General features: G+C 43.5%; 1 protein-coding gene across 1 annotated transcript in view; it reads left to right on the top strand.

Moving 5' to 3' along the window:
* The window catches only part of LOC126458163 (sodium-independent sulfate anion transporter-like), a 177,883-nt gene that overhangs the window by 48,722 nt on the left and 107,255 nt on the right, over positions 1 to 21,906 (top strand). The window lies entirely within an intron of this gene.

The following is a 21,906-nucleotide window of genomic DNA, read 5'->3' as shown; positions in this document are numbered from 1 at the left end:
AGACCTTTGCTTTAGAATTTCTTGCTCACAAAGAAGTGGACAATGGTTGGCCGTGGAAAATTTTGTGGACAGACGAAGCTCACTTCCATCTGATGTCAATACACAGAATTGTCGAATATGGGCATCGGAAAACCCCCATGCAAATCAACCAGTACCACTTCATCCTGAAAAGGTCACTGTGTGATGCGGGTTTACGGCATCATTTATCAAAGGCCGTATTTTTTCGAAGAGACAAGTGCTTCCAGTCCTGTTACGTGTACCGTCACAGGTAAGCACAATGAGTGTCTTTTGCGCAACCACGTCATTCCAGCCCTCCAAGAGTGTGGATGGGATCATTTTTATGCAAGATGGCGCACCTCTGCACATTGCAAATCCAGTTAAGCAACTGCTGAAGCGCCATTTCCCTACAGGCTGGCCGTCCCGATCACCTGGTCTTAATCCATATGACTTCTGGCTGTGGGGCTATCTGAAAGATGTTGTGTTCAGTGTTCCGATTGTAAACTTAGCTGCATTGAAGGCACGCACTGCGCAACACATTCTGAACGTGACCCCGGAAACACTTCGATGAGTTGTGGAACATGCTGTTTCTCGATTTCAGCTTGTCGCAGAAAACGGTGGACAGCATAATGAACATGTTTTTCGCCAGTCATACGAAAATTCATTTTGATTTTGATTGATGTTTTTATGCGGATTTTGGCCTCAGGCCAATTAAAAACCGATTTTTCCGATCCGATGTGATACGACCTTGCCGTGGTGGATAGGCTTACGTAACTAACACTATAAAAACCTGTACGCCAATGCACACTGAGGAGTACAGTTTGTTTAACGTCAAACGTACATCTTAGGCATTGCTGCATGATTCATTTGTCATTTGTAGTCGACCACTATTACATTATGATGCTTACAGCGCCATCTGTTGCTACATTTTGTAACTATTTATTTTTGTTTTGCCATACTCTTCCCCCTTCTCCGATAATATTCCGTTGCAATTTGACGTCATTCTGACCAGTGGTGTTATTTCTACAGCGGTTTGAAAGTTTAACTTTAATTATAATCACCCTATAGACGCTAGACGAGAACCTTAAAGTTACTCGAGGTACAAGTAAGTAAACGTGACTGATGATGTTTCAGTACAATAGTTTAGACGTGAAGGAACAGAGATATAAAATAAACTTGCATAATTATTTACATGACTTTCCCAAATTGGAACAACGCTACAACTGCTCTATTTCACTATAAAAAAAAGAGACATTACCTAAAACAAAACTACGAGGAGCTTTTAATTAGTAATGCAACACATTTTTCTGAAAGCAGGTTGGTTCTATTCAGAATTCCAGTACTCCATATTATTCCCTACTCTTTCGGTTATTTTTAACCATAATCCCCGTTTAATGCGACGCCCTTACACCACCTTACTGGGAAGGCCTTTATGCCCGCATGGTACCACTTTAGTGGTCGACGTCGGAGCCAACGTCTCGCTGCATCAATAACCTCCCCATCATCCACGAACTGCTTTCCGCGGCGAGCATCCTTCATTGGGACAAACAGATGCAAGTGAGAAGGCAGTAGCCACGGCTCTGTGCGGCCGGCCGGCACGCGGGTGCTCGAGGTAGGCGCCGCCACCTGTCAGAACTTCATGAAACTGTAAGGGCTGAAGCGGGAATATTACACAACAAGTTCCGAATTTTTTCAATGGGCTTTGGCTGACAAAATAATGTGTAGCATTACTTATTGAAGGCCGCTCGTATAAAACAGCACAAAGCAACGAGCTGGCGCCTGAAGTGTACGCAACACAGTGGTCATGGACAGCTCGTGAACGAACGGGGCAGTGAATGTTAGATCCGAGGTTCGCATATTTTGTCTTAAGCGGTTTAGGAAATCCATGGAAAAATCTGGATCTGAATGGCTGGTTTGGGACTCGGTGCGCCGGCCTTCAGACTGCAGGTCGGGCGTCTGTTTCATGTCTGCACCATCCCTCTCGCTATACTGAAGGCTGTGAACGTCATTGCTATTGCTTATAACGTTAGGAGAAAATTCAGAATTCAAAGGGAAGTCAGGCAGAGACGTTCGACGTGATCAAAACCTTTTTCATATACACTGAAGCGCCAAACAAAATGGTATAGAAATGCGTATTCAAATAAAGAGATTTGTGAATAGGCAGAATACGGCGTTGCTGTTGGTAATGCCAATATAAGACAACCAGTGTCTGACGCAGTTGTCAGATTAGTTACTGCTCTACAGTGGTAGGGCAGCAAGATGTAAGTGAGTTTGAACGTAGTGTTACAGTCGACGCACGAGCGATGGGACACAGCATCTCCGAGGTAGTGATGAAGTGGGGATTTTCCAATACGACCACTTCCCCACTGTACCGTGAATATCAGGAATAGGGGAAAACATCAAATCTCTGACATCGCTGCGGCCGGAAAAAGGCCCTGCAAGAACGGGACCATCGACGACAGAAGACAATCGTTCAGCGTGACAGAACTGAAACCCTTCCACAAATTGCTGCAGATTTCATTGCTGGGCCATCAACAAATATTAGAGTGCGAACCATTCAATGAAACATCATCGATGTGGGCTTTCGGAGCCGGAGATCCACTCGTGTACCCTTGATGACTACGCTACACAAAGCTTTACGCGTCGCCTGGGCCCGTCAACAATGGAATGTTGATGACTGGAAACTTGTTGCCTGTTCGGACTAGTCTCGTATCAGATTGTATTGAGCGGATGAACGTGTACTGGTATGGAGACAACCTCATGAATCCATAGACCCTGCATGTCAGCAGGGGAGTGTTCAAGCTGGTGAAGGCTCTGCAGTGGTGAGAGGCGGGTGCAGTTGGAGTGATATGGGACCCCTGCTACTTCTAGATAAGAACCTCACACGTGACACGTACGTAAGCATCCTATGCGGTCACCTGCATCCATTCATGTCCAATGTGCATTCCGACGGACGTTAGGACAATGCGACAACCCACACGCCCAGAATTGCTACAGAGTAGCTCCAGGAACACTCCCGATGGCCACCAAACTCCCCAGACATGAACATTATTGATAATATCTGGGATGCCTTGCAACGTGCTGTCCAGAAGAGATCTCCACACCCTCGTACTCTTACGGATTTATGGACATCCGTGCAGCGTTCATGGTGTCAATTCCCTCCAGCACTGCTTCAGACGTTAGTCGAGTCCATGACACGTCGTGTTCCGGCACTTCTGCATACAGTTTTTAGGTACTACTTCCATACACGATATTAGATAGGTGTACCAGTTTCTCTAGTTCTTCGCGTATTTTCTTGTCTCTTTTCCTCTATCTGACACTGTTATTTTATGATATGCGGCCGCATTGTAATTCTCGGGCACTTAACATACAGGGTTATTACAAATGATTGAAGCGATTTCACAGCTCTACAATAACTTTATTATTTGAGATATTTTCACAATCCTTTGCACACACATACAAAAACTCAAAACGTTTTTTTAGGCATTCACAAATGTTCGATATGTGCCCCTTTAGTGATTCGGCAGACATCAAGCCGATAATCAAGTTCCTCCCACACTCGGCGCAGCATGTCCCCATCAATGAGTTCGAAAGCATCGTTGATGCGAGCTCGCAGTACTGGCACGTTTTTTGGTAGAGGAGGTTTAAACACTGAATCTTTCACATAACCCCACAGAAAGAAATCGCATGGGGTTAAGTCGGGAGAGCGTGGAGGCCATGACATGAATTGTTGATCATGATCTCCACCACGACCGATCCATCGGTTTTCCAATCTCCTGTTTAAGAAATGCTTCTGCTTTAGCCTTTTCCGTAAGATTTTCCAAACCGTCGGCTGTGGTACGTTTAGCTCCCTGCTTGCTTTATTCATCGACTTCCGCAGGCTACACGTGAAACTTGCCCGCACGCGTTCAACCGATTCTTCGCTCACTGCAGGCCGACCCGTTGATTTCCCCTTACAGAGGCATCCAGAAGCTTTAAACTGCACATACCATCGCCGAATGGAGTTATCAGTTGGTGGATCTTTGTTGAACTTCGTCCTAAAGTGTCGTTACACTGTTATGACTGTGAGTGCATTTCAAGCACGACATACGCTTTCTCGGTTCTTGTGCTTTTCTAGAAAGAATATGGCGACCTGCATCTTTGCTAGTCCAGCACATCCTTATAAAAGCTATCGGGATCTGCACTGCTGTGGATTCATAATGGGAATCGGATCGAATTGCATACAGTTTTTAGGTACTAGTTCCATAATTTCATGCGGTCATAGACTCACATTACATAAATTAGAAGGCAAATGATGCGTGAAACTTTATCCAAAGCAGTATTCCTATATAACTAGTGAAGTTCAGTTTAAGTGCTGTTTCTAAATTATTATGAATGGAAACCTCAACCCAATCATCTTCGTATCTCATCTTTCCTCTCTTCGGGTCGTACAGTATTAATTGATCGACATAACTTTATACAAATTTTTGTTTTTCCCCGAGACAAATATCAATCCTTCCTGTCTATGAAATGCAGAAACGAGCATATTTGTTTCTGTGAACTAAGCGGTTAAAGAAGAAAACTGACACTGTAGCCACCGAACCTCCTGGTAAACAAGAAACACTCGTAATCGTTAGCATTTTTCGAAAAAATTAAAATGAAAAGCTACCTTTGGAACAACGTGCCCTGAACGTATAAAATATTTTCATTTGCAGTACTTTCAGTGTTCATGGCAGGAACATTGCTATTCTAAATTAGATGTTAAGAATTTCTGAATAACTTGTAATGCTTTTCGTTTTGTTTTCCAAGTCATACGTGAGAAGTTTTAGAACTACCAAAGTGAGACAATAGTTAGTCGACACGGTGTGCCCCTCCCCTGTGCACAGATAAATACCAACATAGACAACCAAAGCTTCGGTGTGTTAGCACTGTGATAGAGTGCGCTTTCGGTGTTGGAATGTTCTATAGTAGTTGGTTAATGTCCAATAACGGAAATAGAATGCAAGTAACCATTTCCGGCCCGCGATTAGTTTCAATCGGACCCTCGGAAGAAATTCGTGGGAGAGAAAGAGTGAGTGGTGAGGAGCTCTCACAGTTCAATATTGCTGTCAATATGTCAATATAATGACAGTTTGAGTGCGAGTATTGTCGTATTGTTAATATTAGAAATACTAACGACCAGTAGTGACGTCGACAAAAATACACTCAGTACTGTCAATATATGCGAGTGCAGAGGTTTGAATATTATTTGTTTGACTATTCGCCATTTTGTTGTTAACTTCTCCATGTTGCCTTCTGTATAACACAGCCGAAATATGCTAAGTTCAAATGTATTTGACTTTTAAAATTTCGTAAAATGAACAAAGAAATTAAGGCTTAATTCATTTAACGTTATAAAACAATCCGTGCCTAAGCAACCAATCAAAAGTACTTTGTGACAATATTTAAAAAATCCTTGCTAATAGTGTTTATGGATATTAACACATTCGAATAACCTGCTTGTGGCCAAAAACCGCAAAGCTATACGAAATTGCTTGTTAACTGGGAGTGCCTGTCTCACTGCAGAATTTTATTGTTCCAGTCTTTCTCGTATTAATATTAGCAAATAATTCTTGTGCGTTGTGGATGTGTTAGAACACTGCAAGTGTTGAAACCTAAGGCAATTTATAATGAATAATCTGCAATCAGTTGCTTTCATATATTTATTTTTCCGTGATGACTTTTCAAGATGCCTGGCAAACCGTTCTTCAGATGTTTTCATTTATTTACGGATTGCGAACATTGTTTCTTTACCAACGACGTTGCAGAATTTTGTCACGGAATTTTTTAAGCAAGCTATTTCAAAACACTGCAAGCAGAGAAACAGTGTTCACGACGGGTAAAGAAATATTAACAGCTGAAGATGGAATGAATGTACACTCAACAACACGTGTTTTCAAACATAATATGTTGGCGTGGCGCGTCAGGAAAGTGGTCTCATTCATATCGGTTTGTTACCCTATTAACATTGTCACGGACGCTATCGTTTTGACTTTGTGTGCTATGAGCGCTGCTGTCACGTCACGTGACGAGGTGTCCTGCGAGCTAATGTAAATGTCTAAATCAGGCCCGCAAGTCACCAAAGGTTGCCCATGCCTGCAGTAAACGGTGATAGCTGTAGGAAATTTTTTTTTGCTATAAATTATCTTCCATTATCGCATGATGACACCTGCCGCGACCAAAACTACAAGACTGCTATCTGTTCTGCTATCGTCCAGTTGCGTGGCTCTCCGATAAAGTTAATTTTTTTTTTTGGAAATCGTCAATTTTTGACGGGTATGATAAACGCCTTTGCACTTTGGTCTGGTAAATATACAACTCTCTGCTGCTAAACGGCTACTGCTTATCCTGTTCAAAGAAAATAAACCCATTCCCACAAGCAAAACCACGTTATCTTAATCCTGGAAATAACTACAGGCAGTCATTGTGGATTGTGGAGTCAGTTCTGATAGTCCACTCGGATGGCGCTTTCAGATGATTGCTTGTACATCCCATTGGCACTGTGATTAGTCTAGGATTACATTTTAGCTTTTCAGCCTGTGCTTATTCTGACGTAAACTACGACAGAGGAACGTGTAAAACAAGGTTATTTAAATATTTTCATGGAGAAACTTCAAGCACCAGCTAAGTCGATGTCCATCGTTTTTGTGAAGAAAGGACGGGAGATAAATTTCAACGCTCCGTTGGCGACGAGACCCTCAGAACTGGAGCGCGTGCTCGGATTCGGCAACGATAGAGAAGCAAATTGATCACGTCTGTTTCTAAAATACCGGTCTGGCATTTGTCTTAAGATCTACAAAACTACGGACAACGTATATATCTGGAGACCTGGCGAGGATTTGAATCCCTTTCTTCGACGGCCGCGGTGGTCTAGCGGTTCTAGGCGCTCAGTCCCGAACCGCGCGACTGCTACGGTCGCAGGTTCGAATCCTGCCTCGGGCATGGATGTGTGTGATGCCCTTAGGTTAGTTAGGTTTAAGTAGTTCTAAGTTCTAGGGGACTGATGACCACAGATGTTAAGTCCCATAGTGCTCAGAGCCATTTGAACCATTTCCCTTTCCTCTCGCAGCGAGTGCAATACCTCAGCCATTGAGCCACCTAACTCTGTCTCTTGTACTTTCCTGCGAGATAAAACGTCCAACAAGTAACCGTAACATCTTCCTCTGTGTTGCTCAGTCTGCGCTCCCCCCCCCCCCCCCCCCGCCTCTCTCCAGTACATGCAACGACAGTTTGGCTGAAGCAATTAACTTATTAGGAGCAAACAGCTCGGTAAGCTGCTAATCCAGATGCGAAATCTATAGTCATTGCATCAGCTTCCACAGTGATAAAGAGATTATTCTGAGAATCGACTGCCCTCCAGTCCTTTATATTGAAATCGGTCCTAGGGTGATCGAAGAAATTCTTTCGATCTCGTACTGGGCAGAAGTCACCTCCACTATAATCTCTGATGAACTATTGCGACATCCATCCATCAGAACCTGCTTTCTGTGATCAACCACTGGTCTCCTTAAACAGTATTTATACACATACACTTCCCTACATTATCATAATGATGATTCCTTGGGGCCTCAGGATGTGTTTTTAGGCGAGTTATGTAATAACTAAACCTATTTTTCCCAGTTCGGTTCAGTACCTGATTAGTTACTGCATCTACCCATCTAACCTTCAACATCCCCCTGCAACAAACCGTTTCAAAAGCTTCTGTTCTATTCGGGTTTGAACTGTTTATCGTTCACGTCTCATTTAGGTATAAGTCTACACTCAGGAACAGTGCCTTCGGAAAATAATTTCTATCATTTGCATTTATAATTGATCACCAATTTCTGTTTTTCAGAAACGCTTTTCTAGCTATTATCAGTCTGCTATTTATGTCCTCTCTAATTCGACCTTCGTCACTAGTTTTACTGAGTGTAGTCTTACAGTTGAGTCACCAAAACAAGCCTAAATGAACTACTCAAAACTGTCCCAGTGGAAGTGGTTTGTTATTATATTCTTCTAACCTGTGGGCTACAAGCTAAATACGTAACTGATCCCTATGGACAACTGTTATCAGTTTTTGTGCGGTGCAGTGATCTATTTGTATTCTCATGATTGTTTGAAAGTAGAGATATCATCGACACGAAAGTTGCTTTACTATGCAAGGTCCTATTGGAGATGGTACATCCTTGCTTCCTCTGAACACTGATCTAGTTTACCAACGCACGTACGCGGGTACCGACAGTTTAACGTGTTCTCTTAACCACTATGCAAATCGAAATTTTTGACATTAACAAACAGCGTCAGAGGGGAAAAAAGCGAGAAGTGTCAGATAAAAATCTTAGGACCGAACAGGTGTCGAACGCCAGGCCTTTGAATCCGTATTTTATGGAAAAAGTTCAAGGCAATCGTAAAATGCGTTTTAGACAGGTATGTGCCGAGTAAAACTGTGAGGGACGGGAAAAACCCACCGTGGTACAACAACAAAGTTAGGAAACTACTGCGAAAGCAAAGAGAGCTCCACTCCAAGTTTAAACGCAGCCAAAACCTCTCAGACAAACAGAAGCTAAACGATGTCAAAGTTAGCGTAAGGAGGGCTATGCGTGAAGCGTTCAGTGAATTCGAAAGTAAAATTCTATGTACCGACTTGACAGAAAATCCTAGGAAGTTCTGGTCTTACGTTAAATCAGTAAGTGGCTCGAAACAGCATATCCAGACACTACGGGATGATGATGGCATTGAAACAGAGGATGACACGCGTAAAGCTGAAATACTAAACACCTTTTTCCAAAGCTGTTTTGCAGAGGAAGACCGCACTGCAGTTCCTTCTCTAAATCCTCGCACAAACGAAAAAATGGCTGACATCGAAATAAGTGTCCAAGGAATAGAAAAGCAACTGGAATCACTCAATAGAGGAAAGTCCACTGGACCTGACGGGATACCAATTCGATTCTACACAGAGTACGCGAAAGAACTTGCCCCCCTTCTAACAGCCGTGTACCGCAAGTCTCTAGAGGAACGGAGGGTTCCAAATGATTGGAAAAGAGCACAGATAGTCCCAGTCTTCAAGAAGGGTCGTCGAGCAGATGCGCAAAACTGTAGACCTATATCTCTTACGTCGATCTCTTGTAGAATTTTAGAACATGTTTTTTGCTCGCGTATCATGTCATTTCTGGAAACCCAGAATCTACTATGTAGGAATCAACATGGATTCCGGAAACAGCGATCGTGTGAGACCCAACTCGCCTTATTTGTTCATGAGACCCAGAAAATATTAGATACAGGCTCCCAGGTAGATGCTATTTTTCTTGACTTCCGGAAGGCGATCGATACAGTTCCGCACTGTCGCCTGATAAACAAAGTAATAGCCTACGGAATATCAGACCAGCTGTGTGGCTGGATTGAAGAGTTTTTAGCAAACAGAACACAGCATGTTGTTATCAATGGAGAGACGTCTACAGACGTTAAAGTAACCTCTGGCGTGCCACAGGGGAGTGTTATGGGACCATTGCTTTTCACAATATATATATAAATGACTTAGTAGATAGTGTCGGAAGTTCCATGCGGCTTTTCGCGGATGATGCTGTAGTATACAGAGAAGTTGCTGCATTAGAAAATTGTAGCGAAATACAGGAAGATCTGCAGCGGATATGCACTTGGTGCAGGGAGTGGCAACTGACCCTTATCATAGACAAATGTAATGTATTGCGAATACATAGAAAGAAGGATCCTTTATTGTATGATTATATGATAGCGGAACAAACACTGGTAGCAGTTACTTCTGTAAAATATCTGGGAGTATGCGTACGGAACGATTTGAAGTGGAATGATCATATAAAATTAATTGTTGGTAAGGCGGGTACCAGGTTGAGATTCATTGGGAGAGTGCTTAGAAAATGTAGTCCATCAACAAAGGAGGTGGCTTACAAAACACTTGTTCGATCTACACTTGAGTATTGCTCATCAGTGTGGGATCCGTACCAGGTCGGGTTGACGGAGGAGATAGAGAAGATCCAAAGAAGAGCGGCGCGTTTCGTCACCGGGTTATTTGGTAACCGTGATAGCGTTACGGAGATGTTTAATAAACTCAAGTGGCAGACTCTGCAAGAGAGGCGCTCTGCATCGCGGTGTAGCTTGCTCGCCAGGTTTCGAGAGGGTGCGTTTCTGGATGAGGTATCGAATATATTGCTTCCCCCTACTTATACCTCCCGAGGAGATCACGAATGTAAAATTAGAGAGATTAGAGCGCGCACGGAGGCTTTCAGACAGTCGTTCTTCCCGCGAACCATACGCGACTGGAACAGGAAAGGGAGGTAATGACAGTGGCACGTAAAGTGCCCTCCGCCACACACCGTTGGGTGGCTTGCGGAGCATCAATGTAGATGTAGATGTAGATGAACCTCGCCATTGGGAAAAGGAAAAGATAGAAAAAAGTGAAAGCAGGCACCAGCACATTATTCATTCATCTCCAGTACTGCGAAGGAGTCCACCTAGTTTCAGGTACCAGTCCGGACACTTAGATGGTCATCAACCCTCATTTCAGTACACGCTGCTGGAATGTTTGGATCCAGTCCTGGATACTTGACGATCGAGCACCAGTATCAGTGAGTGTTACAGTGCTCTTTTGCGGCGGTGAAACTTGTTCTGTACAACGAACAGGTAACGATAATGTTTATACTGTGGAACTGAAAAAAGTTTTGGTTACCGTTAAGGAAAGTGTATGGAGTAGGGAACTTGGACTGCTTCGCTAATGGACATGTACATAGGAAACGTGGCTTGTGAAGGGACACACAGCTAGCTGCCCATTATAATTTCAACATCAGGAACGATAAGAAATTTCTATTTTACTTATTGTGCCTGTGCAATATGGTAGGAAGAACACATACCTGAATCTGTAGGCGATATGGGAGCATATTTTTAAATAATCTGTAGGTGATATGGGAGTATATTTTTAAATGAAATGTTTTACGACAATAGTCCAGTTATTTTATAGCCATGTTTCATATTTGGAGACTGTACTATCCAAGGCACCAGTCGAATATCCTTGTCTCGACTTAGATAAGAAAAGCACAGGAAAAATGCTGTCTTGCGTTGTCTTGTTGAAAGAGTGAAACCTCGAAAACAGGGCACAACCAACTGCCTTAACACATCAGAAATGTGACCTCAGCTGTCCAGTTTACCGATTGTGCCAACCAGAGGTGATATTGTTGGGAACCCAGTGGCATGGCATGCTTTCTAAATCGACATATAAACCAATATTCTGCGAGCCACCTTATGATATATGGCGGAAGGTATTCATGTACCATTTTCACTCCCACCCGCTCCCCTTTCCTGTTCCAGTCTTGACCGGTCTGCGGGAGAAACCATCGTTGCTAATCCTCCGTGTGGGTTCGAATCTATGTTCTTTTACAACTGTAGTATTTCGGTAGATGTTCATAGGAGGAAACAAAGTAATGGTTGATTGTTCGAGGAACTTACGCTCTCTGAATTTTAACAATACAGCGCACCGTGGTGCACAACGCTTCTCTTCTAGCGTCGCCACTGGTGGTGGAAGGACATCTCCGTCACGCTTTCACAGTCGTTAAGCAAACGTGAGATGAGACGCGCTACTCTTCTTTAGACATTTTCTATTTCCTTTATCAATCCTATAGTTCGGCAGACTGACGAGCAATACTCACGCATTGGTCGAACTAGGGAATTCTTAGCTACCTCAGGTTTCTTTCCCATGAATATCAGTCTGGCATTTGCCTTTCCCACCATCAATTTTATGTAGCCACGCTAATTTAAAATGTTCCGATCGGGTATCCCTAGATATTTAACGTTTTCCTGTGTTTCTAACTTCCATTGGTGGTTTTCGAGAAACCATATAACATTCTGTAAGATGCAGTTTAAGGAATTGCCTGTATAGGACACTCATCTGACCTCCTCACAGCTCTTTACCACTGCTTGACAGAGTCACGTATGTTAAGTATCGAGGCCTTACGTTTCAAAGCGATATGTAATACGTGTAGAACGAGAACGTAAGAACAGCAGTAGGGAAGGCATATTGGGAGAATTTTAGGAATGTGTCGTTCATCTATAAAGGGGCCGCGTATAGACCACTAGTGTGGTTCAAATGGCTCTGAGCACTATGGGACTCAACATCTTAGGTCATAAGTCCCCTAGAACTTAGAACTACTTAAACCTAACTAACCTAAGGACATCACACACACCCATGCCCGAGGCAGGATTCGAACCTGCGACCGTAGCAGTCCCGCGGTTCCGGACTGCAGCGCCAGAACCGCTAGACCACCGCGGCCGGCACCACTAGTGTGACACATTCTTGAATGCTCCTCGAATGTTTGGGATCCCCACTAAGTAGAATTAAAGGAAGACATCGAATCAGATCAGAAGCGTGCTACTAGATTTGTTACCGAGAGATTCGATCATGACGTGAATGTTACAGAGACACTTCGTTAAATGGGAATCCATGGAGGCAAGACGACGTTCTTTTCACGGAACATTATTGAGAAAATTTTGAGAACCGGCATCTGAAGCTGATTGCAGAACCATTATACTGCCTCCAACGAACATTTCACATGAGGACCGTGAAGATAAGATAAGAGAAATTAGAGCTAGTGCGGGGTCATAGAGACAGTCGTTTTTCCCTCACTCTCTTTGCGAGTGGAACGGCGAAGGAAATGTCTAGTAGTGGTACAAGGTAACCTCCGCCATGCACCACACGGTGGCTTGCGGAGTATGTATATAGATGTACTACAGCAGTTCATGTTGTTGATTGGCCGAGTGATCCGCGCAGCCGTGGCCTTTGTTTAACTACTGCTGCCATCGGAGCTATCACACAGCGGTCCGTGTTATCCACACGATGTCGAACACGACAGTTGAACCTAAAGGTAGCTATATCCTAATCGAGGTGCTCATGGCAGATGTTTCGCACAGTGATTGGGTCCAAACGACTTCGGAGTGAGCGCCGAAGATCTGAAAGTGGCTAAATGCTCTATGATCTCACGTTCCCCCGATCCGGCGGGTTCTTTCTGATGGTTGATACAATGACGATCAACTATTCCGCCGAACTATCCCATACTCAGTCATGTCAGTACGACCGTCTCTGCAGTAATGCAGCTGTCGCAGTTCAGTTGGTTGACAGTGTTAATATACAGCGTGGCTATAATTGTATTTTCGCTTCTTGATCCAGTGTAGTCGTTAAACTACACTCCTGGAAATGGAAAAAAGAACACATTGACACCGGTGTGTCAGACCCACCATACTTGCTCCGGACACTGCGAGAGGGCTCTACAAGCATTGATCACACGCACGGCACAGGGGACACACCAGGAACCGCGGTGTTGGCCGTCGAATGGCGCTAGCTGCGCAGCATTTGTGCACCGCCGCCGTCAGTGTCAGCCAGTTTGCCGTGGCATACGGAGCTCCATCGCAGTCTTTAACACTGGTAGCATGCCGCGACAGCGTGGACGTGAACCGTATGTGCAGTTGACGGACTTTGAGCGAGGGCGTATAGTGGGCATGCGGGAGGACGGGTGGACGTACCGCCGAATTGCTCAACACGTGGGGCGTGAGGTCTCCACAGTACATCGATGTTGTCGCCAGTGGTCGGCGGAAGGTGCACGTGCCCGTCGACCTGGGACCGAACCGCAGCGACGCACGGATGCACGCCAAGACCGTAGGATCCTACGCAGTGCCGTAGGGGACCGCACCGCCACTTCCCAGCAAATTAGGGACACTGTTGCTCCTGGGGTATCGGCGAGGACCATTCGCAACCGTCTCCATGAAGCTGGGATACGGTCCCGCACACCGTTAGGCCGTCTTCCGCTCACGCCCCAACATCGTGCAGCCCGCCTCCAGTGGTGTCGCGACAGGCGTGAATGGAGGGGCGAATGGAGACGTGTCGTCTTCAGCGATGAGAGTCGCTTCTGCCTTGGTGCCAATGATGGTCGTATGCGTGTTTGGCGCCGTGCAGGTGAGCGCCACAATCAGGACTGCATACGACCGAGGCACACAGGGCGAACACCCGGCATCATGGTGTGGGGAGCGATCTCCTACACTGGCCGTACACCACTGGTGATCGTCGAGGGGACACTGAATAGTGCACGGTACATCCAAACCGTCATCGAACCCATCGTTCTACCATTCCTAGACCGGCAAGGGAACTTGCTGTTCCAACAGGACAATGCACGTCCGCATGTATCCCGTGCCACCCAACGTGCTCTAGAAGGTGTAAGTCAACTACCCTGGCCAGCAAGATCTCCGGATCTGTCCCCCATTGAGCATGTTTGGGACTGGATGAAGCGTCATCTCACGCGGTCTGCACGTCCAGCACGAACGCTGGTCCAACTGAGGCGCCAGGTGGAAATGGCATGGCAAGCCGTTCCACAAGACTACATCCAGCATCTCTACGATCGTCTCCATGGGAGAATAGCAGCCTGCATTGCTGCGAAAGGTGGATATACACTGTACTAGTGCCGACATTGTACATGCTCTGTTGCCTGTGTCTATGTGCCTGTGGTTCTGTCAGTGTGATCATGTGATATATCTGACCCCAGGAATGAGTCAATAATGTTTCCCCTTCCTGGGACAATGAATTCACGGTGTTCTTATTTCAATTTCCAGGATTGTATTTACCGTATGGGTACGCAACTTTACAGGATTGGTGTTCAGAGCGTTCGCTGCAGGGTTTGCGTTGTTAGTAGTGATATTGTCGTGTCTTGCCCTTAGGAGCCGGTACAGCTACGGCCAGGCAGTGTTGAAGCACGAGCGTCAGTGCGCAGTACAATTGCAGACAGTCAACATGGTTCTGGACAAGATGGGCAGGGCTTTGCTTGCAAAACTATTTCATCAAAACAACAGCAATAGCTCTGCTGCTCTTTGCAAATATCAAATGGTTCAAAAGGCTCTAAGCGCTATGGAGCCTACCATCTGAGGTCATCAGTCCTCTAGACTTAGAACTACTTAAACCTAACTAACCTAAGGACATCACACACATCCATGCCCGAGGCAGGATTCGAAGCTGCAACCGTAGCAGCAGCGCGGTTCCGGACTGAAGCGCCTAGAACCGCTCGGCCACAGCTGCCGGCTTCCAAATATCGACATATTAAAGAAATAGGGAGAGGTACTCTTTCCGCTTCAGGGTTGAAGAACATGATTGGGAAGTTCGAATTACCTGACGATTTGGGAATTGCTACTGGAAGAGGCCGACGGCCAATTGCTCCTCAAATTGCTGAAGAAGTTATTGTTGCCATGGTTGAGAATGTCTGACGCAAGGTACGATTTGAAGCAGCGTACGAGCTGTGTCTCGACAGCTGCACATGCCCATGGTCCACCGTTCGAGAAGTACTGCGAACAATTTGTACCTCTAGTACGGCTGCTGGGTGTTGTGGATGCAGATGGTGGAAAGTAAACACGGCAGGCAATTAAAAAATGAAACCCTCTCATACTGAAATTAAAATGTGTTTCTTTCAGTGATTTATTCGTTATTTCTCTTCCCATGTCCTTACAAATGTTTCCACAAATTTTCATTGTCCTACGGCCACTCACTTTACATAGGTACCCTCGCAGGTAGCAAAGTTTAGTTATAACCACCCTGTAAATGAAATGATAGGTAAAGAACTACGCATACATTGTATTGATGAAAGTTCCGCCATTTGACTGTATCCATGGATACAGTCAAATGCTGGAACTTTCGTTTAAACGGTATTATATGACTGTGGCCCCAAGCAACGGAAATATTACCGACACACGCAATCCCAAACCACACGAGTCTAAAGGCTGTCATAATATCTGGGAAGATTAAGGAGTAACTCGCAGCTTGTGTACGTATAGAAGTGATATGACCAAGAGCGAAGTAGATGACAAAAATGTCGAGTTACATCAATTGTGCAATGTTTTGAAACTACAAAGCTTCTTATTTATACCGAACAGGTGATCTGAATTCCTGCAAGATTCTACATGTTATCAGATGATTAAGAGGTTTCCGTATTCAATAAACAGATAGTAAATACGTCGTCGAGGAAATGCTAAAATTTACAACTAGGGTTTAGCTGTAAAATCCAATCTTTCTTTTCCTTTTTATGACTTAGTCTCTGTTTCTAATTGTAGCACACGTCTCATAAATACATACTGCTGCTGAGTAGCAAACGCATCGCCATACAATTCAGAATCGTAAATAAACAACAACACTGCAGGAATTACATAGATTAGTGGGGAATATGCAATGTGTGTCTACAGAGTGGAACTAAGTTGTAAAAATGGAAATAATTTTGAGTGCCAAAGATGAAGGATGATTGGAGTATAACGTCTGGTAGATGAGAAGGTCGTTAGAGACAGAAAATAATTTCGAACTATACAAGGATAGGACGGGACAGAGGCCTTGGCCTATTCGAAAGAACGTTTTAAGAGATCAGCAGGCAACCTAATTCTGGATTACCAGACAGCAGGTGAATTACGACACTCCAGAATACCGATCTAGTGACATAATCACTGGGATATCTCGCTGAAAAGTAAACAGCGCTAAAGCCCAAAGTGTCCAAAGAGAAAATAATCAAATAAAAATAACTAAGCTGTACCAAAAGGGTAACAAACACGATAGAAAGAAACAGCGATTAGCACTAAATTAGGTCACACTATCAAATAGCTTTCGCTCAGTAATGGGCCATATCCAGCGCGTTCTCGCTAGCTACCACAAGTTCACTATGCGCACGACTCGGGCTGGAATATAGGCATAGAGGTATGTTTGAAGTGGTGTATTCTACTGCAAAATCAATCACACGGGACTGATTTTGCAGGAAAATACTGTATCTACAAATTATCTCCCCACCCCTTCTTTTATTATTAGATTGTAGGACAGGCCAGATGGTCTTTGGATTTGCCAACAACTACGCGCGACAAGTTCAGTCACTTTGACATAGACTATGGCTCTTCGTTCGTGTTATTACGCGTACTTGCAGTGACGACCACTTTTATGAGACTCCCACACACGCAATGTGAACGTCGGGATTCCCCAGAGAGCGAGTAGAGAGATTCCCAGGAACATACTCCTGAATATCAAGTTCACTCATGGAAGCTACTGTCCATAGGGGAAATCGATTCATGTGTTTGGACTTCGCTACATTATTTCTGGACAGCACTTTCTCGTCAACAGTGTTTAAAGGAATGTTGGAGAGGACTGACAACTCACCTTTTTCTGATGTTAAAAATCTGGTTTTTTGGTTTACAACGACATCCACCTGCCCTGGGTATGTAGTCTCATAGCAGGCAGAGCTGTAATACTCCCCAGTGGAATGACACATGGCGTAAACAGTTAGACGCCGTATCTACCGCATTGTGTTATCCCTCGCCTTTGCATTTTGTTTGATACTGATCTGATCCAAAGTTGCCCCCGGGTACTTTTCTGCACGAAATTTCTCTGGGTTCATTCCATTCTAAATTACTTCTTAGAAGCTTGCTGCTACCTGACTCTTCTAATGGAGGCCAAAGTTTGTTTGTGATATACAATTATTGGGTAGTAATTACTCTGGGTCAAGAAGTGCAAAGTAATATTCCTCGACAAATATACATTGCGCATAAGTAATAGCAATAAAGTACAGAAATTTCGATCGGTCAGAAGTTTACAAGAACAAATAATACCGTCAAACCACACAAATTCCGTCACACACTGAGTGGCAGTTTGTCAAGCACTGACGTTGATGTAGATTCCGTTAATCAATTGTCTCCATTATATTAACCACTCCATAACATTTCCTCCTAGAACATACAGTGGAATAGGCATTGACTTGGGGACTTGTAGATGGACTGTGACTGGTATTAGACCCAGAAGTAGCTGATACCCCAGGGATAGGTCCTCTTTGTTGATATACAACCCTGCCTCCTTCGACAAAACTAATTACAGCATTCGAGATACGTGGTCCTTGGCTATACAGTTTCAAAAGTACCGTAATATTTGCTCATTGAAGGAATGACATTGAAAACTGCATGTGCAACACGCAAAGTTCTCAGCTGCTCAGCGGATTTACTAATTTAAGAACCCCAGCGGCTGCTACCGCTACAGTTCTCGGTGAATACAAGTCTCATTGCGAATGCTTCAGGCGGACCGTGTGCGTCACAGCATAATGAGGAAGTGCAGAACTTTGCTTTAAACTGACCGCCATGTCAGCCGAGAGCGTTTCAATTTCAAGGTTTCGTATACAGAGAGTCTTCCGTGTTCCTGCAACGCATAACTACGTTGCGAGAGATTTCCATAATTTCTTGCTGTGCTCAACAGAGAGTTTACTCCATAACATTCTGGACATCGGTAACCAACTAACCCATAGGTAAAATTATTATTTTCTGTGTCACAAAATTAGGTCTACTAAATTGAGATTCTACGTAGCATTTTCTGTGTGTTAGTAAGAATCGTATTTGAGTCTGACAACAGTTATTGGCATTTGCGAACAAAGTCTTTTGGGTTGTTTTACAGGCGTAAGGCTCAATTACAGGTAAACAGACTAAAATCTGACTACAATTATTCTAACAAAAGGGATATTGATTTATGAATTAATTTATTAAATATTTCAAGGTTTCACGACACTTCGATCTATGAAATGTAACGAAGGTTTCCACTTCCCAGAGAAATAAAGTCCTTGCGAAAGTCATTATAGCGTGAACGAAAGTCATCATAGCGCGAGCAACAAACATTCCTAAATATATGAAGAAATAACCGCACAAATGTCTGCATATTGGGAGATTCACAGTATATTTTAATCTTGATAAAAGAACTATATGTTTTCAAACTTACCACGTTGAAATATTGGAAAACTGTGCATCTAGTCACCTTCATGCAATTTTTTTATGTTTTACTAGGTGCGCCCAGCGGCGTTACTCGCGGTTAAAAAGTTATTAATAAAGAGATGCTAATGCCGAAACTCACTATCCACTCGTATACGCTGTCACAAAAGTTCTCTCTTGGACGTATTGAAGCGCGAGCCACTTGCCGCCCAGCAAGTCGCGCGACATCGGAAAAAAAAGAAAGAAAACTGAGGCGATGTGAGAAGCTGACAGAATAAATGTCGCTCACAACTCACTCGTTTTATTGAGGAACTAATCTGCATACGCTAAACTTAATGCATTCATTTGATAGTTAACTTTTATGGATGACTTCAGTCACGTTACCCATCCCAGGACAACAATAGTCACGTTGACCATGCCATGGGATCAGTGATTCTTTTTAGGAATAAAAGGTAACTTGAGTATATTCTATATCCATTCCAAAGAGTAACAACTATACTAACTCGACTTGCTTGTATGGAATTATGGATTAAGCACTTCGAAGATTGTATAAGCATTGTGTTTATTACATTGAATCGTATTACGTAGGACATATTGAACAGTAAATGCATTTTCACGAACACAATGCAGGTCAAAAGTCAAAGAGTAAATAGCTTTTTCTAAGAGCAATTATTGTTCCACATTTCGCGTTATAGTCATCAAATCGATAAATATCTTGTACTACACACTTTTAAAAGTAGCCTATGCGTTAAATTAGGTTATAAGCTAATTCCCTTCCAAATCTCTTCCAAATCCGTCCAGCCGTTTCAGCGTGAAGGAGTAACATAGATTCTCACCCACAAACTCGCATTTATAATATATGGGATTTTGTCACAAATTGTACTGTAGATTCTATCACCTGTCATTCTCTAATCTATTTCTTGTCACCAGAAATTTAGGGAGTCTCCTATTCGTCAGTGGGCAGCGAAGAGAGAGACAGAAGCAGAGATCACCGTTACGAACGGATACTAGAAGAACATAGGGGAAGGTGCGATAAGGTGACGAAGCGGTTAAGATGACGAACGCGGTATTTCTCCGATGCATTCATAGATAGCAGTACATCTCCATGAAGTTTCTGAGACTCAGACGACGAGCTACAAAGTTTGCCGAACGAGATTTCAGGACTGATTGTTTAGCGAACATTAGCAACAAAGCTGTGTTTTGTTGATGTGCATTTGTAATTTTTGGACTTCGCAGCACAAGGAATTATTTGAGTGTGGCAAGTTGTTCAAGCTCTTCCATAAACTATTCTCAAAACACAATTCGTCATTTAAAGAACAATGTATGCTGCAGGTAGTCGACAATAAATTAGGATAATAAAAATCGAGTTCAAAACGGAAATGGCGGCTCAGGTTGACGAATGTCAGGGTGGGTAAGGTGACGAGAAGTTCGCTGGTTTGCCATCTTACCCGGCATATTTTGGAGAAGCAATTTTTATTAATAGCTTTTGTCGTTATGTAATAATTGATTTTGACACTGAATTTTAGATACAGGTTCTTTTTTACTTTAAATTCTAATGTACAGCTGTTTATTTATTAATATTTTAAATTTTATAAACATAATGCCAAGAAATTATACCAGGAAAAGTGGCAGGGGAAACTACGAATGCAAGAATGCTGAAGTAAAAGATAAAATCTGTAGTGTAAATGCAGCGGCAAAGAAACATGACATGCCAGATCCAACACTACGGAAGTCCTCAACAGGGATGTCGTAAGTGGGCTACTGTAGCAAAAAATTTTTAAGGAAATGCCTCAAAAAATAATGCATCTTTAAATTTACGGATAAAACTTTTATTTGTTCAAGGAGTATCCTTGAAACTTAGGAAGATTTAAACACACTTTTACCGACCATTAAATAAAAGAGCTGAGACGATATGTGGCTGATTCGGAGAAAAGACCTTTTGGGGTAATATGTAAATAGTTTGGCAACCTGTGTTTTTCGTAAGCAGTAAAAGTAGGACTGAGGCATCGGTTCAATAAAGATAAGAAAGCCGCTGGATAATACTTCATAAAGTATTTTCGTAAAATAGGCAAACTGACTTTGAGAAAACCAGAGGCAACATCAGGAGCTCTACTCATGGCCTTCAGTCGAGCTGTATATGTTCAAAGCCCAGAATATCTCCAACATCGATGAAACGGAGTTTTCCACAGTGTCCACGAAAACTGCTAAAAGTGCTCTCACACATTGGTTCCCTCCGTGTGATTAAAGTTTTTTCTGCTGAACAAGGAGTAATAGTCACAGCTTTATGCCGTATAATTGCTACTGAGACTTACATTCCACTTTTTCCCATCTTTCCCAGAATAAGGATGAATCCTGATTTTCTTAAATGGGCCACCCCCAGGCACTATTGGACTGGCTCATTAATCAGGGTAGGTGATTGCTCAAAATTTTCTGAAATTCTTGGGATACTTTAGCAATCATGCTCACCCAATCAAACAAAATCCAGTTCTAATTATAATATACAATCACGCATCACATGTCACTCTGGAGTCCATTGACCTTTGTAGGAATAATCGATATACCTACTAGGATTTCCAGCTCATACAAGTCACAGGTTGCAGCCACTCGATGTTTCTTTCTGTGGTCCATTGGAGACTGTCTATTGTCAAGGCTGTGAAGATTATTTAGTGTCAGCCGTTCGAGAGGTAGCTGGAATATTTGGCAAAGCATATCTCAGAGTGAGTACTGTCCAGACTGCTGTGAACGGGTTCAGAGCTACTGACACTGAGCCTCTAGACAGAAACATTTTTACAGATGAAGACTTCCAAGCCTCGTACACCACTGATCTTGTTGAAAACAATCAACAGGGTGCTCCAGCCGCTGGTCAACAGCTCGTTCCCTCAACCCTTTCTCCAGACCCACGATGTCAGCAACCCCACCTCCATAGCCTATCATTTCCTCAGCTGTTCCTCTACAGCCGTCAAATGACTCAACAGCTCTCCATTTGCTCAGATCTTCCTCCATTTCCGAAGGCGAGCAAAAAATCAGTCTGGAAATCATGGAAGATGCTCAACTGCCTTCTTACCACAGCGCTCGGCAGACCGGATGGTCTCCCATCCTGGTGCTAGCCCAGCACGGCAGTGCTTAACTTCGATGATCTGA

The sequence above is a fragment of the Schistocerca serialis genome, chromosome 2, assembly GCF_023864345.2.
Source record: "Schistocerca serialis cubense isolate TAMUIC-IGC-003099 chromosome 2, iqSchSeri2.2, whole genome shotgun sequence".
Classification (NCBI taxonomy): domain Eukaryota; kingdom Metazoa; phylum Arthropoda; class Insecta; order Orthoptera; family Acrididae; genus Schistocerca; species Schistocerca serialis.
Note: the sequence above shows the minus strand (reverse complement) of the source record. Positions and strands in the feature narration are given on the sequence as shown.